Below are 20,637 nucleotides of genomic sequence, written 5' to 3'. Positions count from 1 at the left end.
TGCTAGCGCTACTTGGCTCCAACTGCACGTGTTAAGGAGCTACAGGTTAAACATGAGGAAACACCTCCAGCTGGTAAATCTGAGACACTGGTAATGCTCACCAAGAGTGAGAAACCTTTACCATTGCAAGTGTTTAAGAACAGGTAACATGGGCATCAGTGAGGAACAACTGAGGTGCGATGGGTCCTGCCTCTGGGCAGGGGTCAGGCAGACAGCTTCTCAGTGCTGGGCTTCTTACCTTGTTTCCCAATAAAATCTCACAGCAGCAGCTACTGCAGAGTGCTGTAGCCTCCACTGATGCTAAAAAGGGGCCAAAACCTCAGTTTTAAATATGATGAGAAAAATGGTAACTATGCAGCAAGGAATTTTTTTTTTCTAACATGATGCAGAGGTAAAGGATCGGCAATGACTCAGAGAAAATAGTGCTGCCCCCTGAATCATTGCTTCTGCTGCTGCCATGTTACCATCTGCGGGGCCCGGGAACTTCCTTCGCCATCTCCCACCCCTCAGCAGGCCCCAAGCAGTTTATCTGCTGGTGTGTGGCCCTATGGTGACCTGAGGCCATCTAGACAGCTAGAGACAGCTACAGACAGTAGATTTGGCAAGGGTTATTTCTCAGTAACAAGTGTTGTGCTTAATTACTAGGGAAAAAAAAATTCTCCAGCGTGCCCCAAAGCATTTTCCATTCTGCAGGCAATGGTCACTTCTCTCAGATGTCAGCTGCATGGATAAAAGTTGCCGTTTACTCAAGAAGATAAGCAAAGCGAGTGTTGCCAAGGCAACTCGGGTCATTTCTCTCCTTATCAGAGCAGGACTACAGCTGTCACTGCATCTACGCAGCTTGATCCTCGCCCCAGCGCATGGTAACACAACACGGCACAACACTGCACCCAGCACACTGCTGATCGTGGCGTGCCAGAGCTGTGTGCTGCCCTCAAGCTGCCTGCCAATTCCTCTTCCTTGCGTACCGCTGTCATCCGCAGCGCTCAGGAGAGTCGACAGAGGAGAGCAGCTTCTTTATTTTCATTCGACAGAGGAGGAAACTGAGTTAGAGAGATGCCACGGCAGAACCAAGACCACAGCCCTGGTATTGCACACCAAGGAGGTGAAGGGAAGGCACATGCCTACACAGCTCTGTTGTCCTGATCCTCAGCTGTGGTGTCACCTCCTTAGGACCACCAGATGCTGTCCTGTGTAAAAGCACAGCCCCAGGCTGGTCTCTGACAGCCACCAGGCCAGACACAATCTTCAGCTTGGGCTGTATATGCCAGCCAGTGCAGATTTAAGACAACCTGACACACACACCGAGACACTTGTCCCTTTGCAAACTGTCCCACCAAGTCCAGTGGAAGCCATCTGAACCATTTTCTGTGCCTCTCATTGAGAGACAGGCAGCGGTCCAGGAAAGAGAGGTTGGCACTGACACTCATTTTTCTAGGAAAACCATTACACAAGCTGCAGTGCCTCTTAATTCACCTGAAGTGCTCCCCATCTGTTAAGACTTCTTTTTAACATGAGGGCAGGAGAACACTATCTGCAAACAATGGCCCATCTCTCACTTATCACTTATTCTCTTTTACCCTCTGATTATATCTTGCCACTGACTAAGGCCTCAGCCCCTTCACATGTGCTTATCTTTACGTGATGTGACTAGCTCAACCAAGATCACAAAGAAAGGAGACAAACAGGTCCCAAGTCCAAGACAGAAAAATGTGAAGATAGAACTGGTCTTCCTAGTGTATGTGAGAAAGACAAGCAGTTAGAAAATATCCTTGATTCCAGGACGCTGGGAAATTTTATTATAATGGTGTTTATACATGTAGATATTTAGAGCAGCCAATCAAATATTAGTTTTCTGGCTACAGCTGTAATAAATGCCTTCAGCTGAGAAATTGTTCCTGTAGTGGGAGTGTGATACTTTGCCTTTCAATGCCCTGACTTTGCTTCAAAGCTCTTCTGGTGCTTTTCTTAGAAATGATGAAGCCAAAATCAGACCAGATGAAAACTGTGGAACAACACCTCAAATTCTTGGGAAACATGAAATCTTCCTCCTTCTCCCTCCCTCCTCCCCCTTATATTTTTGTGTGGTGCTGCACAGTTGTGTACTGTGCATTTATAATTACTGAGAGACCACATCCGCATTTGGGAAGCAACTGAGGGTCTCAGTTTCCAATGGAATAGGTTTTCCTAGGGATGTTCTCCCAAAAGTTTTACTTGTGTTTAACTGAAATTTGCTTAAGAAGGTTCGAAGCATTTTAAAGGCTTTCCCTCCCCACTTGCAAAGCGGAGAGCTAGTGGCTTCCTGTTAAGGAAACATTTAGTCTGTTCTTGTCTTTGTTAGTCAAGTCTGGCATTCCCCTCTGAGAAAAAAAAAAAAAAAAAAAAAAGGAAAAAAAAAAAGAAAGAGCATAGTGTTCATAGTGTTTAAAAGAAAGCAGTCAAGCGATGCTAAATTAGCCTATTCCTATATAGCAGCTAACAAGTGTGGGTGTATCCTCCCACGTCTGGCATATGAAGTGGGCTGAGATGACTGACCGCTGACACTCACCACTTCCAGAGACCATCCATTTCTAAGAATACAGTGGCTTTTCATTCCCACAGGGGCTTTTCATTCCCGCATGCCTGTATCTTCTGCACATTTTTACTCCAGACTGGCACAGCAAGGATGGGCCTTTCCCCCAAGTGCGTAGCAGAGGACAGAGGCACAACGCATTAATGACTTCAATCTTTAAGCGGCTACGCCAGCAAGTGAACCAGATAAGTCCCTTCTGGGGCGATAGTGATCATGTAACTAGGGTGAAGAAAATGGGTTGGATGTCAGCAGCCGTTCCTATGCAACAACTGATCTGTTGTGGCGACTCTCAGGTACAAGAACAGACAAGGTTAAGAGACGTAATATCTGCAGCCACACATTTGTTATTTGTGGAGAAAGTCCGTCACAAATGTTGTATCACGCCAATATTCTGCGGAAACAAAGGGAGACAATAGGAAAGGATGAAAGTGGTTTGACCTTCTTTCTTAGATCAGCATCTCTTACTTAACTTTTTTTTTTTTTTAATTTTGCAAACATGCACCTGGCAGAAAAAAAGCACTGCTGCTTGAAGCCACAATGATAGCAACTTTTCAATGTAGCCCATATTATCTTGACACAGCATCAGTGACTTGAGTTACTGTGCAGCTTTTCAAGATACTTCAGCAGCATAGAACAACAGCAGGCTAATCAAATAATGGCAGGATAATCGTGCATGTTCTTTCCCCAGGCATGGCAACCTTGTACTGTGGGCCGGAGGCAACCCTCAGAAAACCCTCACAGTGTGAAACTACTCCCTGTCATGACTGCCAGGCAGGCAAATGCCAAGGACAGCAGCATCACCAAACACTTCTGTTTGCAAGCCATGGAGCTCAGTGCTTCAGCAACTCTGAAGTAATACTTGCCAATGCATGCTCAGAAGCACATGCCTGTCTACGTGGGGCAAATCCTTCAAAATCCCTAGTCATCTCACTTGCCTTCATTTGACAGTGTGTTTTTGAGAGGTACTTGCACAGAACAGATTCTTCTACAACGTTGCATGAGTTTCTTCTGAAGCCTCATCCTTGAGTTTCTTTTGGGTGTCTACTGTATGGTACACATAAAATATGATACCCCAAAATAACCAGCAACCTCTGAAGATCTGAGTGGCAAAGGCAGACATTTCAAAATGATTACTAGTTACATTATATTAAAAAGGATGCTTCTATATACCTCCCTAAGGGGGATATTGCTATTTTTGTGCATGACAAATTCAGCATGCAAGCACGGCAAAACAAGGAATCCACTCACTATTTCCCATCAGCAGGCAGGTGTCAGCCACCTCCAGGACAGCAGGGCTTGTCACACATATGGCTTCTTGGGAAGACAAACACCATCACTCGGAACATACTCCTCTTCCTCCTCCTTTACCCCAGGTTTTATTGATGAGCATGATGGCACATGGTGTGGGACATCCCTCTGGCCAGCCTGGGTCAGCTGTCCTGGCTGTGTCCCCTCCAATCCAAAACACAGCATCATGTGAGTGTCTACAAAGAAAATTAATTCTATCCCACTGAAAACCATGACATATAGCTATTCAAAGACATTTATCACCCAATTTGGCCATTCTGGCTGTTCTGAAAACTGAGTACAGTTTTCTTACGACCTACAGCTGCTTTGTGGACACAGGCCCTACATGGGAGAGATATACCTCCTCCTTTTTTTGAGTGGGTTTTCAGGATGATGCTTCACTCTACATATGTTTAAGAGACTGTGTATGTTGGTAAAAAGACTTTATATCCAATCTCTACACACACAGGTCTACTCCACCTCACCTAATTGGATTTCAGGATGCATTTGAAACTTCCACACTCCGACAGCCCTTTCACTAACTAGTGTTAGTGTCACAGCTGAAAAAAAAAAAAAAAAAAAGGCTAAAAGGGTCACACAGGTCACGACCACACATTTTTGGCCAGTTACTCCACAAGGGATGAAATAGAACTACCTGAAATAGTACAATATTAGTACAATATAGTACAAGAGTACAGCTGCTTTAGATGCAGCTTGTCATGAAAAAGCTAACTTCTGTCAATATAATTTTCATTTTTTCCTTTGCCGTAGAAGCACAGAGCACCTTTACTCTTGTGTAAATGTGTCTGCTCTGGAAGTAGGAGGCTGCTTGCCCTTAGCTGTGCTACTACGTATACATGAAGATGGAATTGTTCAAAAATACCTGTGTGATTTTAAAGCTTACACCACATTTTTAACACAAATGCTCAGGACTTCAGTTTCCATTTCCTTTTTTTTTAATCAGTATAATCATGCTGATGACAGAGGTGATTTTCTGACAACATAGTTGTGCTGGTCAAAGTTCTGGTATGTAGCTGTAGTAAATACTTTTTACTCATTGTCAGCTGTTGAGTTGAAGCGAGGTACATTAGTATGAAACAGTATTTTGTATATATTTATATCTTTGTGTTTGTTTATGTATTCATACAAACACACTGCCCCATAAATACCAGCAGTGTTTCAGTATAAAACAATATACTTCTCTGACAGTGAGATAGCAATACCAGTATGGAGAGTGATATTTGTGTGTGTGATTATTGTAAACCAAGGTTAATTCAAGCAAAGAAACCTGTCAGACTGTAATATACTGTCTGAGTTTGCCCGTTTACCATGTTCACAGCATCCCAGAGCCACTGAGGTGGGAAGGCACCTCAGGAAATCACCTAGTCCGAGCCTCACTTCAGAGAAGGGCCAGCTTCGGCAGGGAGCTCAGCACTGTGTCTGGTCAGGTTTTGAGTGTCTCCAAGGATGGAGGTGCTCAAACCTCTCTGGGCAACGTCTTCCTGCATTTGATCATCCCCATAGTAAAAACATTGTTCTTTTTTTTTCTTATGTTTAAGAGGAATTTCCTTTATTTCAGCTTCTGCCCATTGCCTCTTGTCCTGTCACTGGGCACTACTGAGCAGAGTCTGTCTCCCTCTTCTTTACTCCCTCCCAGCTGGGTATTTGTACACACCTATGAGATCCCTTGAGAGCTCTCCCTTCTCCAGGCTCAGCAGTCCCAGATCTCTCTCTGTCTCCTCATCTATCAGGTGCTCCAATCCATTATTTATGGCCTTTTGTTGGTCTTGCTCAAGCCAGTCCCTGACTCACTTGTACCAGAGAGCCTAGCTCTGGACCCGGCACTCCAGGTATGTCTCAGAACTGCTGAGCAGAGGGGAAGGATCACCTCTCTCGACCTAGGGGAAACACCTACCTTAACACTGGCCTCTGGACTCCTCTGCCATGAGGGCACATTGCTGGCTCATATTAGCAATGCACCATTGACTTTTCAGGACAGATGAGGCAAAGGCCACTTCTGAAGTTGGGACTTGGACTTCCAAATCGTTTAGATACTTCTGAAAATCTCTTCTAGCCTTTCTTACACAAAAAGGTGGTCTATGCATGGGTTTGTGACCAGTTTATCTAAGCAGCAGAAGGTTTCTGTGTTCTTAAACAAAGTGAGCACCTCGAGTCTCAAAGTCACAGGCCGAGACGAGCCATCAGATCATTTTCATATCACAGTGTTAACATCTCCTGGCCACCCCTGGACTGAACAGTTAGATATGTTCAGGGGTGTTTAGCTTATGCTTATCATTCAGGGAGGTGTCCTGTTTTGATTTGAAGGTATCAAGAGATTCTGGCTCCACCTTGTATTTATTCCAACAATGAATATCCATAACCTAGCTATAACTTTGCCTTCCAGTCTCTGGGTTTTATTTGCCTTTTTTTTACTGTTAGCACCCAGTATCTGGATCTTCTTTTTCAAACTGCACCCAAATTTTTGTCTAATTTTTCCAACTACATGTATATCCACTACTCAGTATGATATGAACTCCACCTACACCAAACTGTCTCTTAATTTTTTCACTATTCTTTAAAAAAATAGGACACGAGTTTGTGCATTTGCATGTATTGGACTACTATGAAAACAGATACATTCTTCCAGATAATAATCCAGATGTTCAAATGGACTGGACTGGAGACAACACCACAAAGAATTACAATCAGCAATCTTGCTGGTGAATCCTTCCCAATAAATAAATAAATAAATAAATAAATAAATAAATAAATAAATAAACAAAACAAAATAAAATAAAGCTTATTGTAGGAGAAGAATATAGGTATTCCAGAAAGATCATTTTCCAGAAGTTCAACCAGATAAGCTGCAGCATGTCTGCAGCAAAACCTCTTTAATGGGGTCTTTAATAGCTTGAGATGAACCTCAGAACTTAAAGGTAACAATTCTTCTTGACCTGTATTACTGTTTCTACTTTTCAACATCTCAACATACCCAGGCTTCTCACTTTCTTGCCCAGCTCAGGAGCTGGTCTTACCTGTTGCCTCCTCCATGCCACAGGTCCCAATCCTGATCGGCAGTGCTTGTGAACAAAAGCTGCTACACCACCACAGCAAATACAGCAGAGAACCAGAGAACATACCTGCTGTGATTGCAAGCGAAGAAAAAACACATGTCATTAGAACTACATCAAAAGAGAAGGCAAGAGTCAGCACAATTGCTTTATTTAATGACTCTGCTTTCTTGGTTTTGCACTAGAAAGGCTGGAGATACTTTTGTACTACCCTTTTATGCATTAATTCCACAGTGTAGTTAAAGAAAGATCCAGGCTTAGTTTGAAGCCACATTGCTAAATATATAATATATTAAAATATAACAAATATATAAATATAAATAAAGTTTTCAAGAAGGGAGGTAAAACATTGTCCTCTCTGCTCTGAAAACAGAGTATGTTAAAAAGGAGCTCATGCCCGAGACCAAGAGAAGTCCCCGTTGAAGAAAGCCACCAGGTAAGTTATATATATTGTTTTGCTGATGAATGTTCCACATGATAGCAATCTCATTGCTCTGAATCACCAGACCAATGAAATTTAGAACAAATTTTACGACAGTCTTATTTCCACAGTTGAGAAGGAACCAGAATTCATTCAAAGCTCTGCATTCTTTTTCCTTCAGAAATTACATGGTTTTATACCCAAAAGAGTGACTGGATTACAGACCTATACTTAGTTCGGGGCTTTTATTTTTTCTCCACTGACTTTTTGATAATTAGCGACCCACATATGCAGAGGGTTTCTTTTACTCCCCCTGCTCCCAACTGGCCTCACAGATTCCTGTGACTCACAGAAATTTTTAAAAAACAAACCACCAAGTGTGTGATTTTAGAAGTATCACTTACAGTTTCATTATCACTTATGAGAGGGGATTCCACATACTCTCAGTGCAATGGAAAGGAGTACCCCTTTGCTCATTAAGGCACAGGTAAACGTCAATTCTAGGAAATTTTCTTTCATTCCAAAGCTAGACCCCTAAGCTGTGTCCCTGACTTGGAGCTGTCATATTGACACCGTAAATTCTTTAGATTACATCAAGTCAGACCCATACAAACTCCACAGATTTCTGTAAAATACAGATTCGTAAAGACTTCCCTCAGCATCAGGCCTGGATTTCTCCTCTACCATGCCTGGTGTTCATTATTCATCCCAGACCTGCCCCTCATTATGTTAAACAGCAATGCAACCACCAGACTCCAAGGTAAGATGAAGACCTGTGTTTATTTAGGCAGTGTTTCTAACCCAGTGTGACTGGAACAAAAATGCATATCTTGTTTGCTCTTTATGAGAAAGTGGAAGATGAGGGACCTGTAGTTTATCCCCACTACTCAATGTTTATTTTAAATCTTGATAGTTCTGTAAAATAGTTATGATGCTCACAGTTTTTCTGAAATCTTGCTATGAAACTTTAATATGACCATTAAAGCCATGAAATTAAAATTACTGCATTAATAACATTATTATTCAGCAACACAATAATATGTTACGAAGCAAACCTCTCTCCTTTTGCACTGCAGTCAGAGAAATGTCCATGTCACCCATGCTTGCTAACACAAGTTTATGTCATACCCAAAAATGTACATCAGACATTTACGAACCTAACACTCAAGGTAGGAAATCCCAGAACTTGTCACCTTTGCTCTGTGCCTTAGAACAAAGTCCTTTCATGTTCTCATAATAACTTTTTCCAACCTGTTGCCATCTCTGCATGCTGGCTAGTCATTTGGTGAGCAGCTAGTTGGTCTTTCGTGTCCTCTCCTTTGCTCAGCGCCTAGCATCACACTTTACCTACTACTCAAAATCGTCTCTGAAAATAGAATTACTCAGAGACTCTTGATCTGGCCTCATCGTCAAAGCATCTGAGTATTTCTACACATTAGCTAATCTTTGTTCGTAAGTCCTGCGACGTGAGGGGGTGGGACAATCCACATTTTACACATAGGGAACTGAAGCACAAAGTGATTAAGGTCAAAAGTTTCCATTACTTCTGTGTATTCCCTAGGACCTGGTTTCTCAGATTATTTGGTACTACACTTTCTGTCTTAAAAGCACAGTACGCATCGCCTCAGCTACAGCTGTGGGAACTCAGCGCTGCTTCATGTCGGACCCGAGCTCTCCACCCACACATGCGTAATACAAGGAACACCCAGTCAGTCACCACCTCTGACAAGGTAGATTTCAAAAACTTGCCCGGCACCGCACAGAAATTTCGTGGCAAAGAAGAGGATGAGGTACAGTTTCCCAGGCCAGCATGCAGCCACCGATAACATGAGGCTGTTTGCTCTCACTGTGCCTCCGGCACGCGCTTTCCGAGTGACACAGCGAGCACGAGAGAGAGTCCTAGGGGAACAGGGGGTTATCTCTGTATCCTGCTATCTCTGCCACACATCCCTGACTCCCCTGGGCAAATGTTTTACACACAGTGGAGGAGACAAACACTCTCAGGGATTATGCTTTGTGACTTGAGTGTTTTCTAATCCTGGGGAGAGCGATGCGACACACTGGAGGCAGAGAAGGAAAATAAATCCATCCTGTAGGATCATATTAATTGCCCCCTCTGCTCCAGATGGTTCATTTACAGGACTGCAACCATCAACCCTCTTCACAGATCTCTGTCCCTTAGGTTAGTGGATCAGACCACCTGCCCTCATCAGACATGTCACAGGCCAGCTGGCATCACAATCTCTGATGTAGGAATGGGGCTTGAACACCAGTCCACACTCAAGCACACACATTTCTGTCTGCTCCCTTCCATTTTCTCCTTCTCATTCCTCCTTTCTTCCCATTCAAGTTCCACCAATTTCTTTCTCATCCCTCCGATCTTGTTGTCTTAAACTTTCAGTCTCTGTTCCTCAAGCTATTCCACTGAGCTCCAATCTCTTTGCTTTACCAAGTTCCAGTCCTCTTTTCTAGCCCTTCTGGCTCAGTCTTCATCTCTTCATTATTCATATTATTAGCCATTTAGATGATAACCTTCACCTTCCCTGTTTTCCTCATCTTAGTCTCTTTCCTGGACTCCTCCTGTCACTGTCCCACTAAGTCTCTTGCTTTACTTGATCTTTTCTTCTCTAGTTGCTTCCTTTTCTTATCCCATGTTTTAGCTCCTAGTATGAGTTGACTCTCTTTCCATCACCAATTTCCCCAGAACTCAATTCTGTTCTAGTACCACTAATTAGTGAATTGCTTCACCGAGTCTCTTCCCGTACACAGCTTTTCAGCTTCAGATTCCCCATCTTCCACAGAAACCATCCAGTGTCCCCAGTTCACTTTCGGCAGCTCTGAAATTCAGTTTTCAACTTCAGACACCAGCAATCACCACCAACTCTCATCTACTGCTCTAACAACACCAGGCCCTTCCTGAGCCACAGACAGGTATTTCCCTCTTCTTCATGCTATCAGGATGAAAGCCACTAAAAGCAGGAGAGAGAGGAGCTCCCTTGACTCTTACATTTCCTCCTACCTGCATTTGGACTAGTGGGGGGCAGCAACTGTAGGAGGTCCAGCCTTGCCCTACTGGTCTGAGCTGGATCACCCCGTGGACGATGTGGGACCTGCGAGGAGATAGCATGTGCTCTGTCACACTTGTATGACATTAGTGTACTTGAGCTCTGTGTAAAGCTGGTTTGGTCTGGTGGAAGATCAATGGAAAAAAAAATCAATAAAATGTGGCTTGATCCAGAGGAAAATGATGATATTTCTGTTCCTGTTATTAACATGAAAATTTATATTTACCTGAAAAGTTATATTTTCCTGCATTTTACTCATTATAAAAACCTCCATTTATATTTACAATATTGACAAAATAAAAACAAACGGCACAAAGTGAAAAACAAAGGAGCAGAACTACAGCTTCATGTCTTTTAATTTTTGGTTATTCTTTTTGGCACATGAGGAGACCTGGGCTCTTCTTCCACAGCTAATATCACCAGATGGTATAATCCTGGGTAAGCTGCTTGCAACTTTGCATGCTGAGCCTCCCCTACTCTATTTAGAAATATTTAATTGGATTAACCTCAGTAAGATTCCTAATTGCTATTCTGTGATTAAACTTAGTTCCTTGGTGCTTTCTCTCCTACCCAGAAAATACATAATTATTTATTTAAGTGCCACAAGTCAGAGACTGAGAAACTCCTCCTGCATACTTTGTTCCTTGGCATAGCTCAGAGATTTCCTTACTTCACCAGGTAAAGGGTAAAGGAAATATAGGTTTGTCCTTGTCCTTGCCTAGCTTTCTGTAGCAGAGACAGAAATTAAATAGTGCCAACCACATTCTGTACGCATCCCCTCCCCTGCACCACTGGGCAACAGGGGAAATTGCCACTTCCACTTGTATTCACCCTGAAATATTTTCCAGGTGCAAGTATTTGATCTGACTTCTGGTGGTTTCAAGCCACTCAGAAGCCGTTTCTTGGATAGCATGCAAGCACGTTGTTCGCAGAAAGCAACACGGACAAGCCAAAGCATGGGGTGACCTCTCCAGCTCCAGCCAGGAGACAGGGAAGCACCGTGGGCTTATGCAGGGGCTCCTGCGTCACACAGCCAGCAGCTCACGTGAAGGGAAAGGCGAGCCCACCTGCAACTTGAGCAGTGTGGGGTACTGCTGTGAGAAGCTAAGGGGAATTCACGTGTGGTCCCTCATTACAGAACCACCTGGAGTTTGATCTTAAAGTCTTTACTCACATGTGCAAAGAGCAAGAGCTTTGGAGTGACATTTCTTTGAGTTACAAACACCACATCCCTGACGCATAAATCTTTCTGTTGCTGTAAGTTTCGGCTCCACATAACGGGGCATCAGAGCACCTTAAAGAAAAAGTTGCTGGATTTTTTTTTTTTTTGAAGGCAAAATGATTTATTTTTTCCACAGCCTTCTACCTAGAAAAGAACAAACTATTTTAAGTTAGGCTTTCCCTCTTTCTTATCCCCTCCCCTCCCAAAATGCATTGTGGAGGTAGACACCAGACACATCATCCAAAAAATATGTGGTTTAACAAACATGGAAAAAACAAGAAACTGGGTTTTAGCACCAGTGATACCAAGCAATTTTATAAACTGGTTTTGCCCAATCTTGTAATTAATACATACGGCTGAAACGCATGCTCTAATTTCATTAGAGAGACATTATATCAGTTTGTTCTAAATAATAATCGATGGATAAACATTGAGCAGATATGCTAAGTACTGAACTACAGCAAGAAATGGGTAAATGTGCGTAGGTGCCTCTAATCTGCAAAAATGCTCATGAAACGGTGCATGTTCAATTAGGGGATTTACCTGTGATGAGCAATTCACATGTTGAATTAGCTATGCACTACAACAGCGCTGTGTTTTTTTATGCACAGTTCAGTGGAACTAGGCAAACTACTGCAGAGCTTCGTTAGAATCGTGCAGGACTTCATTAGAAGGAGTTGCCCTCTCTGCCTGGGATAGCTTTGATTCCAGGAAGTTTTTTTTTGCAGAGTTTGCAAGCTTCTAGGTCAAACTTTGAAGTGACGCTGTTGCTCTACTTTGGCCTGTTGTAAACCATTCCCACGCCAGTGCCACCTGTCCTATCTATGAAGGAGCTATTCTCTCTGCAAAACAGGAGGGCAGAGGTAATCCTAGCTTCGTTAATCCCCAATTATGATACGCATGCCAAGCAACCAAGGTAGCAAACAGATCTTGCTTCTGCAATCTCCACACGAATCTACCACAATAGCAGAGGGTGCAGAGATTACTTCCTCCCTGCATCTCTAGGGATTCAATTTACCATAGAAAGAGAAAAGAGAGAGACTAGATAGACACCTGCTCTGACAGTCAGTGTAACGTACCTGCGAAAATAGTCCCAGGAGTGCAGGGACTGTAAGCAAATACCATTCCAGGAGTTAGGCCTTGGTGTGTGACCAGGGATTACTAGTGACTGCTATTCCCAATGAAGGAATTTACAAGCCACACAGGCACTAAGATATAAACACTACTGATGATCTTGAAGCACCATATGAACAGGCTGAAGCTCATCCCTCCATTATGCTGTCTCTATCGTCTCAAGATTCAACCTTCTGCTCCACTTCTCTATCATCCGTGCACGTGTACACAGGTGTACGTGCTTACTGGAGCACACAGCCCATGTGGTACTTTCATGATAGGAATCTAGTTCTGCACTCTGTGTCGATAATGATTCAGCCAGAATCGCTGCCTGCAGGAAACTGCATGCTGACATCTCAGCTTTCCATTTCTGGCCACTCCATTCCTTGCTGCCCCGCAGATCTGTCCATTGCCAAGAGCCTTGTTTTTGTTGACATATTTCATGCCTAATAGTTTATTTTCCCTCCGCCAGGCCCTTCTAAACCCTTTGACACTTGAACTGCAGACGCTGTTCTGTGTTTCTCAGCAGATGATGTGACACAAGGCAATCTCTTTGATACTCATTCTCTCTCTTTCTAGTTGCAAACTGAAACCATCCCTGAAATGCAGCCACTTCTCCAAGTGAATGTCACAGCTGTTCCTCAGTGCACACCTAGATGACTTTTAGGTGACTTTTTTCCTGGCCTTATTTAGGCCAGGAAAATAGAATACCGTAAACCCACCAAAACTGCAAGGGGAAACCTATGAAGGCAGAAAGAATTGGCCTCATCAAAATACATCAAGCCTGTCAATACTGACCTTCACTGCAGTAACAAACTCCATGGAATATTTAATGACTGTGAACTCCTTTTGTTTCTGCCTTGTGTTTTCATGAAATTTCATGACATGCTAGTAGGAATTAGCAATATGGTTAGTATTTTGCTCTCATCTATTTTCAAAACAAATGCATTCAAGCAATGTATATAACCATAAAAGGGAAAAATGGCAGAGCTATAGAATGAGAAGACCAAGGATATCTGGATCAGCTGGGCACTGGTCTTTTTAGTTTGTCTGACTGCTTGCTGCTCTACAAGCCAGATGTGATCCAGCTAGGATAAAGTTGTACATGTTGTAATTAAATTTCTTGTGTTGGACTTTCAGTCTTCACCTTGTCCACTGTGGGCTATTTCCTTCAACCCATCTTCAGTTACCATGTGAAAGCACCTGGTTAGCTTTCTTACACACAACATCTATTCTTCTGATGAGAGAAGACTTGAAACATAAACATATATTTATTTAATAGGAGTTTATTTAAGAGGTGTTTATCAGTATTTCAGCAGCATTACCACTTAAAAAATAAAATAAAATATGGTTTTGCAGTGGAAAAAAACAGCATTCTGTAAATCTGGTCTACCAAATGAAGAAAATTCTCCTCTAAAGAGTATGGATTAGAAAGCACACAATTCGCATACTTTTGGACAATAAAAATTACAAGAACACAGCCAAAATCAGAAATCTACGGCCCCTAAGAAGTTCCCTGTCCCACACAGGGAACATGTGGCTCCACCATGAAAAGGAATTCCTACTCCATGCGAGGCAGGTCAACACACAGAGAGGTGCATTTGCTTGGTGCAGGTGATCCAAGTCAGAGAAACCTCAATTTTCATGTTCTAGGACCATGAGGATGGAAACACAACTACTTAGGGTGCTCCATATAGACTAGAGATGAAAAGACTGCTCTAGCACCTCCTAGATGTGATATGCTACTTCTTTCACCACTATTCCTAAATCTACCTGGGCCTACTTTGATTTCTCTCCACCTGAATTTATAACAGTAATTTATAGTAAGCAGTTTGTGGGCTGTGTTCCGCAGCTGCAGAAATTACAGATGTTGGGGCACGTGACATGAAAACACATTCCCTGTTATGTACACAGCAGAAATCTTACCAAGCTCTCTGTGTGGAGACAGGAGTAAATGATTACATTACTGTTACCAATAAGTGCTGTCACTGCAAAAAATGGGGAGTTCCTTCTCCATGAAATCAGTATGAATCAGAAGAAATTCCGTGGAAAACAGTATCATTTTTGAGATAAAACACATGATCAGCGTCACCCCCACAAACACAGAGTAAATCCACGTTTACAAAACAAATTACCATTTTCCTGGTGGGGGGTAGTTGTTTCCTAAAAACTAACAGTTTACAGACTCTTTAATTTAGTAAACGCTGGTAAATTCCCAGCATAAACCTTCTTCTCAGGAGGAATTTTTCTTGGGGAAATTCTGGCACTGTTAGTACAGGGCGAATTGATTTTCTCTCCACTTGGAAAACTAGATTGAATTTCTGGCCACTCATAAAACACTCACGTTATTCCCCGTGCACAGAATCTGCGTTACGTAAAGGAAATGCCTTTCCTCTGCTTTTGAAAGTCCAGGAATGAATTCACTTCCTCATTGTCATTGAAAACGGCTGTGAGCTTTGACTGTGTCCAGGATTGTTAACCTCTTCAAATATGAGATATTGAAACCTATTCAATACTTAGCACTCTTGCGGTAAAACCCCACTTAGACTGTTTTGCCAGTGTTATGACAAATGAGATAAAATCTGACACCTACACTAATTATTCTAAAACAGGACTTACAGTAAGATTTACCAGACCCCTCATACAACTCAAATCTGTGATGAAAATAAAAGCGGCTGTTCATGAAAGAGATGCTGTATATCTAGCAGAAGTAATGAGGCTGATGACACAGAAGGAACTGATGAAGTTTAATGGCCTGTGTTATTGAGGAGGTCAGACGAGATAATTACAAATATGAGAAGCCCACCAGAAACAATCACGATATCTGTATTTCTTGCATATTTCTTCTCTTTCCTCCACGTTCAGACGATCGGGGGGCAATTAAAAAGTTATACATGGAAAAGAGTAACAAGCTTCATGCTGTATGATTCATGACTAAAGATTACCTTCACATGATCACTTTTTATTCATTTAGCATTCCCTCCACAATTCCATTGCTAAGAGCTGTTGAGGACTAGAGATATTTCCATCCCAGTAGAAAATGGTGTCAACAGTTCTCCCATATTAGTAAGGAATGATACAGAGTCATTCATTCACGTATTCACCAAGCACATGGAAATTAACCACAATTTAAAATACCTTCAAAGAGTGTGAGGTTGGCTTAGTAAGTGGAAACATGCATTAGAAAATTCATTATTGGAAATATCTAGAAAATTTGAGAAAAGGTTGCACTGAATTCTTCCCATTTGTTTTGTGCAAACTGCATATATTCTGGGAGAAAATGAAAAGTTCAAGTGAGACTAGATTTCACTGGGAAAGGAAAGACAATATGGCATTTTCAAGACCTGTAATTTTGGCAAGTCTGCTGAACTGCAGGCCGATTGATGACTGACTGCAATTATATGTTGAAACTGCTCAGGGAATAAAGGACAGAGGAGCAAGGGCTTTAATTTGGTGAACAGGCATTAGTTAGCTCCATTCCCCAACCCTTCCCATTCACCCCCAGAGGGTATAGCTCTGTGTTAAATGCTTACTTCACATTTAATGTTAGAATAACAGCTTATATAATCTCATCAGAAGGGAATCTACAAGAGAGGTAAACAGCAGTTGTTCCCATCAGACTACATATACACAAGGCATTGTCTTCACCCAACTATTTCCTTGTGAGCCAACTGCTGACTTAGGGATGCTGAACTGTTCACTGAAACAAATAACTCAAAAATCCAGACTCTGCTTTATGGCTCCCTGCTGTGGTGTGCACTACACATTTAGGCAACACAGATGTCCCAGCCAAAGTATTCAGGTGAAGACTTAAATGGGTAGGCTTGTACTACCAAGACAGCCGCATACATTAAGGCATGCTGACTACTACTGCTTTAGAAAGAGAAGACCATCTCTGTGCACAGCCCATCCCTTCAGAGCATTATCTATGCAGTCCTTTATGCTTACAGCCCTCAACCTAAATCAAAGACCACTACAATATTAATGGTTCACAGTTAAGTCTGCTACGCTTGGACAGTAACGCTCTTGAAGCAGAGACCACGGTTTGTTAATATGCGTGGGATCTGTGTGTCTTGGTGTTAAGATACTGCAAATATAACAAACAAAATTAATAAACAAAAGACTCCGTCCTGAACAGTTTGTGGTCAAAACTAAACAAGTAAGATACAGAAAAGTGTGAGAAAAAAACACATCCTTACACTTGCTGTACAACTGAGAAGGCAAGGCACTAGAATACCAAGCCACAGCCCAAAATCCCACAGGAAAATTGTGGCAAAGTGCAGGCTGGAAAGTTATCAGGAACAAACCACTCCATTTCTGTACTATTTGCTAAGCATCTTCTCAACCACTGTGAGAAACAGTGCACTGAGCTAGCCAGGCAAGCCTTTGATTTGGCCTCCTACAGCTGTCCTAATTTTCTTCAATTTAGCCACAAGCCCTGCCTCAGCCTGTTTCACAATCCACTGAAAGCACTTTGCTCTCCTAGACAAAAATATTTTTGGTCTTTTGCTCATTTCTTGTTGGGGGCTTAGATGAATTCTGTGTTATACACTGCAGAGGGTCAGTAATGCTGGGCTTTGCTGCTATCTCAAACATACACACACACCCCCATATCCCCGCACTTATCAGAGGCCCTGAGGGTTGACCCAGTATCGACAGATATAAGAGGAATGTATGATAGATAAAAATCAAGTTGGAAAGATTTTACCTTTAGCATGACAAACTTTTCACACTTTTCACAGAATCTCTAATATAACACTGCTGGAAAAGCACTCTGAGGTTCCGGCTTGCCCACTACCTCCATGCCATGAGGCAGGACCAGCCATACTTTGTCTACTTATAGCTAATATAACCTGTTCTTAAAGACATCCAACATTTCCCTCCACAGGTAATTTACTGAAATGTGTCACCAGCCTTAATGGTACGATATTATTCTTGATCTTTAACCTGCATCTCCACAAAAGTAGCCAGGACAAGATCTGAACTTTCAGCTGCTTTGGATCCCACTGCAATACCAGCCCTCTTACTTCTGACATTTCTATCAGCAGTATTAACAAGAAGAAAATACAAAAAAAAAAAAAAAAAGGAAAAGCAGGGAAAAGCAGAGGAAAAGAAGATGGAAGTTTGGGATAAGTAGGAAGCTCTACTTCCAGCAGAGCCCTTGCCACAAAACATGTTAGAAGTCTCCTTGGGAATCTAGAGTTTCTCTTATTTTATTCAGATGAGTGTATGGAAAATTCATAGAACCAGTTCTGCTCTTTCTATCTAAATGGCAAAGAAGAGTTTTGGTAATTTCTTTCTTTTTTTTTTTCTTTTCTTTTTTTTTTTTTTTTTAAACCATCACTACTTAGTTCAGTAGTTAGCACCAATTTTCTGTCTGATACAGGTTTAAGGGATTTTCCTCCCTGTTTCTCCTCTATACTGACAAGCCCTTCTCATCACTTCTCCGCCAGGAAAAGAAGTAATGAAAGGGCTCCTGGAAGACAGAAGTGCTGAACTCAAGCGTGACCTCAAGCACTGCTATTGCAATAGAAGGGATTTCCCTTTTATGATCCTTTTCCTCCCTTCTAGATGAATCACACCTCTTACAGAACAATCTGATACCAAAAGACCTGGCTAGTGATTGAGCTATTAAAGCCTGAATGTTGCTATCATAAATATTGTCACAGTCATGATCCTGTGATAGAATGCGACAGAAGTACTGTCTTCACAATGAGCCTTTCCTTATGCAACCTCTAAAACATTCAGTGACGATGTTCTGAACACACCGAGGTCTTGGTATAACCTACGGAGCATAAGCTCCTCCTTCTTGCACAGTAAAGAGAAGTGAAATAATTAAAAAAAATTTAGAGAAACAAAGCTGAATGGGGCCTTGGGAAATTAACTCTTACTTCCCAAGCACCATAAACAATCATCGTTGATTGATGTGCACGCTGTTTACTTAAATCCCCTCCAAAGATGGCTATTCTGCAGCTTCACTAGACAGCCTACTCTAGGGTTATACTAATTTTGCCACTTCTAAGTTGTTGGATGTTTTTCCCCTCCTTATGCCTAGCCAGAATATAGGTTGCTGGAACTCAAACTCCCTATTTCTTATCCTGTCTTGAATGGCAAGGACAACTTACCCATTCCCTATGACAGATATGTCTATGTATACATACACAGAAATATGCGTCATATATATGTGTGTGCATATACGCACACACTTCAAAGAAAAAAAATTTCCCTGTCTTTATATATATATATGTGTGCATGTTTATATTATGATATAATGTTTATATTTGACAGAAACAGTGGGATAAACTATGGTGTATAATTACAAGCAGTATATCTGAAAAGAGGAATGTATATTCATGTATTTGATAATTATTGATGTTGTTGATGTTTTTAAGCGTATTGCTGTATTGCCTAGGAGATCCGTTTAACAAGACTGAACTTCATTTTGTGCTGTGCAAACTCAGATCAAATGAATTCCTGCCATCCTGCTCAGACCTGTATGATAAACATCAGCCTTAGCCACGTGCAATCAGCGTTTAGTTTATTAAGGAGTAAATAGTAATTATGAATATTCAGATGTGCTTAGAGTAACAAAAATAAGCTGTTGCCATTTCAGTTGTTCCTCAGACTCGCTATTTCCCTCGCAGGCTCTCAGCTAATACCTGCAGAATACATGTTAGTCCCTTTACTCACTCTTATTTTCCTTCCCAGGATCAACAAACAAATAAAAAACAACACAAACAAAAGGAGCTAGAACCACTCCTCTATCAATTTGCTGTAGTTTTACATAAAAAGCGGGGTATAAGTCAGCTCCTTTTTCCCTGCTTCCTACCTTAACTCCTCATTCCCACTCCACGGTGGAAATCACCATCACTTCAGAGGTTCTCTGTGTAGCTAGCTGAGAGTCACAGAGAAAAATGGTTTGGGTAAAAATATACACACCTGCACTTATATACACATGTATAGATGTTTTCTAATCAGATCACTTAAATAACCCAGTACCTTGGCACACCCAGGGGGATAAGGAAAAATGTCCAGGAGCAGAGAATGGCAAGTTCTGTTTTAAACTGACTTCACTGCTGAAGGAAGCACACTCGGGGTAAACCACACCCCAGCTGCTGCCCTAGTTATGCAAGTAATCACTCAGGCCCTCTCCCCTCAGGCATCCAGCCTCCCTGGATCTCAGTCAACCCTCAGACCATCAATCCTTAAGTGAGGAAGCCTTACCTACCTAACTACTACCTTCCAAGGCAACTGAGAGGCTAGGCCAAAAAAAATAAATATATATATATCTTTTGTAATAAATCTCTCTAGAGAATGGGGTAAAAAAAAATAAAAATGGAAAGTATTATTATTTTTCCAGCTATGTCACTGCCTTCTTTTCTAACAAAGACAAAGAAGGACAGCAGGCTACACAATGGATTTCAACACTGGGAAAAGTATGCTGTCACATAACTACAGCATGTGGCACAAGAGCATGAGCTGAGCCAGCTGGTGCTAACGGAGGTGAGACAAGGGAACTCTTCCAAAATCCACCTTTCTATGACAGGAGTCAGGACTTAAGGCCCGATTTCAAGGTGTGGGGCAACCCCAGCTTCTCAAGTCAGTGGGAAGGGTGGACGCTCAGCAACTGGCAGGAGTTCAGCATCAGTAGGGGTAGAGTCTTGTAAGACCACAACAAACTTTATTGTATTGTATTTTACTTCTGCCTGCCTTCAGGTTTCAAGCCTTGTGGGCAAGGCACTGCCAATTTCCACCACAGATCACATCCATACGTTGTACCTACAGGCCCAAAGTATTGTATTTTATTTAGTTTTCCCATTGCACAGACTTCGGGATACTGTTTGAAGGTGTGAATTAATGGGTTGCAATCATTAAACTCAACGATT

General features: G+C 42.0%; 1 long non-coding RNA gene across 1 annotated transcript; it reads right to left on the bottom strand.

Annotated features, from left to right (window-relative positions):
* Positions 1–736: 736 nt before the first annotated feature.
* On the bottom strand, positions 737–19,659 carry LOC137853012 (uncharacterized). The gene is made up of 4 exons (XR_011094157.1): positions 19,581–19,659; positions 6,895–7,002; positions 3,821–4,024; positions 737–2,963 (listed from the first exon to the last, which is right to left on the bottom strand). It is a non-coding gene; the product is annotated as an uncharacterized lncRNA (long non-coding RNA).
* Positions 19,660–20,637: the final 978 nt, after the last annotated feature.

This window comes from Anas acuta, chromosome 3, assembly GCF_963932015.1.
Source record: "Anas acuta chromosome 3, bAnaAcu1.1, whole genome shotgun sequence".
NCBI classification, from domain to species: domain Eukaryota; kingdom Metazoa; phylum Chordata; class Aves; order Anseriformes; family Anatidae; genus Anas; species Anas acuta.
This window is presented reverse-complemented; position numbering and strand designations above follow the sequence as displayed.